Genomic DNA, 5,714 nt, shown 5'->3' with positions numbered 1-5,714 from the left:
TGGTAACTGGGAATAACGTTTTTGAGTACTGAAGGAGACCTATGGGATAGAATCACATCATTTTGACATGAAAATACATGTAGAGAGTGTTTTGGAATATATTAAGGAGGTTTATAAGTGGGAAGAAGTTGTTTGGAACGAGTTAAAAATATTAAGTGGAAAAGATGTCTTATTTCGTACAACACCTGACTCTGAAAGGTTACAACTCTCATAAAATAAACATATTTTCCATGATTTTTGTGCCTAAAGTGTAGCGTTCGAGTCTAGTTTCAAACGCATCAAATAATTTATCATTTGAATATTGCTACAAGAAGTTATGATCAATTTACTAAAGTAAGGCAGGATGAACAAGGAAAGTTTTGCTAAGCCTTAAATCTTGCCTCGAGATCTTCACTTTTTATTGCGTACCACAGATAGCCACGAATAGGGGTGACATCATGTAATCATGGTTTAATACTTGTATGAAGGTTCGAAGGTGAATTCAAGTCTATCATAGCAAGGTATAGAAGAAGGGTAAGTTGAAAATCAAGAAATAGAGGATCGATGCAACGTGGGGCTTGTCTAAACTCATGCGTCACGCGGGTTTGAACGAGCCAAGACCCCGGCCTTTTCAGCAAATAGTGAAGTAAGGCCCCAGAACGCGAACTTGAACGATAGCTCATCCATGTCCGCGCGACGCGCGAGGATGGACGAGCTAGGCCTGAAACCTTTTTACATGGCATTTCGGTAGCTCACTCCTTCCATTCCTCTTGGAAGATTCTTAGAGATCCTCTCCACTCTCCCGAGACCCCCAACTCCTCATATCTTCAAGGTGAGTAATCCCCACTAGTTTGGTGCTTCATTCTATCAATTTCACACTAAAACTAACTCAATCTACCATGAAATCATTAGATTTTCAAGGAATCTTCCCAAGAGCTCAAGTGAGGACTTTACAAGATCTACTCTCAAAAGGTAATTCCATCTCCTTGGACTTACATGCATGGATTTATTATGAGTAAATGAGTACGAACTAAGTGTTGGAACTTATGGGATAGCGACTGAAAATCATAAGTTCTCAATTTAAGTTTATAGCCATTGTAGAGATTGAGTGATGGTTATTTGATGGAATTTGTTAGTTGGGTGTGGATGGTTGGATACGCATGTGATGTTGGAAGTTATAAACTACTTAAGGATGATAGTGGGATGAATGGTTGGTAAAAATGTGGTAGTTAGATGAGCAAATGCAATGGTTAAGAGTTGTAGAGATTTATGCCTACTAGGTATTTGATATAGTGCCTAGATGGTTAAAATTATAGAATTTTCTACTAATATTGGTCCCATTAGATTATGTTATTGTAGATTAAAGTTGTTTAGTATGATGGATCATTATAGTGTCATTAAGAGGCGAATTTGAGGTATGTTTGGCTAAGCTCCTTCCCATAGAATCGCTTTCTATGAAATTCTCCACGCGATCTTCCAAAATATGATTTATACATGCTTCCATGTCTTAGCTTCCAAACTGCTAGAAAATGATTATGGGTGACAAGTAATTATATGCTATCCATGTGTTCCTTCCTAAGTCACGACTTTTATGCCACAAAACTACATGATTGAAATGCTCTAAAAGATTGAATTACCAAATGCTCATGAAGATCTACACATTCCTTATTTGCTATTGCCATGCTCTTCTCTTTGAAAATGTTTCAACGTCTTTATGTTTCAAATGCACACGAATATGAAATTATGACCTTCTAATGTAAATGCGTCTCTATGATTTTCGATGGCTCAATGCATATGTTATGAAATGAAAAAAGCATTTGATGTGTCGCCATTGTGCCAAAAAAATGATGATTATCATGTAATTTAATGTGTCGCCATTGTGCCCAAAAAATAATGATTATCATGTATGGACAAAATTGCCAATGAAGTGAAAGATTTTATGAAAGGATAAGAGATGAGAATGATGATGTGTGTCCCAAGTGACAAATGAAAATGAAAAGGTTTTATGAAAAGCTTTTAATGAATTATTTTTAGAGTATTGTTATGTAATCGAGAAGGTATATGTAGAATAGGCCTTCCACTTCATCCACCCCACCCCTATACGGTGTGTGAAAATATTCCTTGAAATTGATGGAAGAAACATTTAGACTTACCATGAACATCAACGCACGAGTTAGAATACAATCTTATAGTCAAGCTCTATCGTACGATCTAGAGTGTTGAAGAAGGGTAGCATTCCTAAATGCCCAAGTAGCCTCCTACTTATGGATGAGGTCGACTTCACATCGATAAGAATGACTCTACTAGACAAGGCTCCTAGACATCCTAGGACATTTAAAACCGGAGGCTCTAATACCAAACTTGTCATGCCCCGACCTTGGGGAACGAGACCGGCGCTCAAACACCCTTCTGGTGGTCGAGCAAGCCTTCGTTCCATATCTTTCCCATGAGTTCCCATGCATGATTTAGAGGATCAAAATGAACCATTCTTTTAAAATATCTGCCTTAAATTAGTTAGAAAACATTTCCAAGTTTATGGAGTAATATTTGTCACAAGTCATGCATAAGCTTTATGATAGAACATGAAAGAAATAACGTATCATGAAATACAATACAAAGATGCCAGTGACAAGGTCTCGACTATATCCAAAATAGAACATAAATCCAAAAGAAGCAACATGGATACCCCGAATGTAGAATGGGGCTCACCAAGTGACTGCAAAGATGAGAGGTCACACCTAATGAAGATCTGCACCGTCTACTGTGGTATCACCTGCATCCATTAAAGATGCATCTCTCAAGGCAAAAAGGACGTTAGTACACATGGAATAGTACTAGTATGAAAAGCAAAATTCCCTCATATAAAATGGGGCAAGATCATAAGTAGGGATAACATGAAAGAGTAGTAAACAGATACAAATGTAAAGTTCCATGATATAATAGAAAGCATAATGTGAGTAGAACTTTCAAACATGCCTTTTTTATTTAGTTGGGAGATCATTAGTTACCGACATAAACCACCATTGCCCGTGGCGTGGAGTCCGATCTCGGCTCGATCGGCTAAAATGTCTCACCACAATCTGTGTGGATCGACATGGTAATGTGAATCTAATATAATAGCCGGAAGGACATACCACCAAGCGTGAATTATGGAGTCCGATCTCGAATCGACCGGCTATGACTTCTCACCACGATATGTGTGGAAGGGCATGGAAAAGTAAGGGGAGCCACAATGTGTGCAGCATGGCGTCTGATCTCGGCTCTATCGGCTAAGCAGTCTCACCACAATGTTGTGTGGGTCAATATGGGAATGTGTACTGATGCTAGCAATGAATTCATCATAATTAAGGGGAATAATCTCATCATAGTGCGAAAGGGGATTTGTCCCTAATTATCTTCTACACAGGTACGTGTAGTTTAAGTCATGTGTGATAAGAAAGTGTCACCGATACTCAAAGGTAAGTTTTATAGAGCGGTGGTTAGACCGGTCATGTTGTATGGGGCTAAGCATTGGCCAATTAAGAACTCACATAACCAGAAGATGAAAGTAGCAGAGATAAGGATGTTAAGGTGGATGTGCGGGCACACTAAGATGGATAAGATTAGGAATGAAGATATTCGAGAGAATGTGGGTGTGGCCTCCATGGATGACAAGTTGCGGGAAGCAAGGCTTAGATGGTTCGGGCACGTTCAGAGGAGAAGCCCAGATGCTCTGGTGAGGAGGTGTGAGCAATTGGCTTTGGTGGGTACGAGGAGAGGTAGAGGGTGGCCTAAGAAGTATTAGGGAGAGGTGATCAGGCAGGACATGGCGTGGCTTCAGATACCGAGGACATGGCCCTAGACAGGAAGTTGTGGAGGTCGAGCATTAAGGTTGTAGGTTAGGAGGTAGTTGTGCATTTTTCTATGGTGCACCAAAGTGAGGCTAGTATGTTAGGATTTAGTCTTAGACTGCTAGTGGTCAGTATTGAGTTCACACTACTCTTTCATTCCTCTTAGTGTCGGGCTTTATCTACTAATTATTGTTTTATTTTTCAGTTATTTTCTGGTTCTTGTGATGATGTTATTTTTTTTTTATAATTTTTATTGATGGTACTGATATATTGCCTCTTTTCGTCTTCTTGAGCCGGGGGTCTATCGGAAATAGGCTTTCTACCCTCTTGGGGTAGAGGTAAGATCTGCGTACACATTACCCTTCCCAAACCCCACTAGTGAGATTTTACTGGGTCCTTGTTGTTGTTGTTGTTGTATTGACACATGGCATGACAAATAGCAAAAGACCTGAATATTAAGGAAATGGCACATATAGCAGGTTTAATTTGTGAGGTACCAATTGCCCTCTTAATGGAGAAAGGAAAATTCAATAATAAGATCAAGACAAATAAGGTCATATAATCGGCCTAAAATGAGTGAGATTTCTTGAAAATGGTTTCAAAGAGTACTTACAAAGGGGACAAGAAAACTTCGTTTTCAGAAACAGCTGGAATTGTCCAGGAAACAATAAACGTGTTTTAATAGTGGAATGAGTATAGGCATTTCATGATGTTATGTAGTACTAAGGTTTTTGTCAAAAGCACTGGAATGGTTAATCATGACGATAACATCATTGATTCGGCATGAGACTCTAACAAGGAAAATAGAGGTGCTAAGAGCTGGGTAAGAAGGGCTTGTGTCTTATGCTTCTAAGAGGCCAGTTGAGAGCGGACCAACACTGATGGGATAAAGTGGTGCATATTAATGGGGTCACATGAATGTCGAGTAACTCAAGTACATGAAGGGAATGGGAATGTTTTGAGCATGGCAATGAGTGCATCTTTTGGGTGAAAAGGAAAGAATTATCGAGAGAGATGACCCTTAGATTCAGTATGGGTTAACTAAAACACTTGCCTTGGCAAGTCATACCATGGCCGCGCAGTACATGTTGGTAAGTAACAAAAGCAAGACGCAATGTATGGTATGGACATATCAGATACGTATATAGTATCCGGAGCATGCTATATAATGAGAAAAGTGTTAGAAGTGATTACCCACCTCCAAAGGGATATGACATGACAAGTAAGACCTAGAGTCAACTAGCACAAATGGATAATGTGAGAACTATATGTATGATTTTAAGATGTAAAATAAAATGAGTTACTTAGGCATGTGATATATGAAAGGCATGACCTCGAGGGTAATGATGATAGTATAGGTCTCTCAGGGGAGACAAGAAGTTATGAAATGGATAATGATGAGTTTTTATATATCCATATGTGCCTTGTTTTGAAATGATAAGTCTAAGAAAAAACAAGAACATCCTAAGTATATGTCATAAGATATCTCTTTGAGTATAAGGAAAGTCAATTGAACTCGAAATGAGAAGATCCTTACACCATGAATGTTATAAGGGTCCTAGTAATGTACGAAGTTGTGTTACTTATGAGGTTAAAAAAAAGCGGTTGAGCACTTATGAGGTTATCACCATGGCAACTTAACCCTCCTGTGTAGTCGATCATATATAAGAGGACTAGAGATATGAAAGATATGTCCCCCAAGTTGATGAGTTCAAGACCTGTGTTGAACTGGAACATTCACCCCAAGGGGGGAAGGAAGGGCCACAGTACGACTACTTAAGTTCAACCAAAAAAGAGTGGGACCATGTAGCTATGATGTTTGAATATCGTGATGAAGTCATGCGTAGTCTAGAAAAGTGCTAAGGGTTAATATGAATCTCCAAAGATATATGCTAATGATAAACC

This window comes from Nicotiana tabacum, chromosome 24 (assembly GCF_000715075.1).
Source record: "Nicotiana tabacum cultivar K326 chromosome 24, ASM71507v2, whole genome shotgun sequence".
In the NCBI taxonomy this organism is placed as follows: domain Eukaryota; kingdom Viridiplantae; phylum Streptophyta; class Magnoliopsida; order Solanales; family Solanaceae; genus Nicotiana; species Nicotiana tabacum.
The sequence above is the reverse complement of the archived record's forward strand: the minus strand, read 5'-3'. Positions refer to the sequence as shown.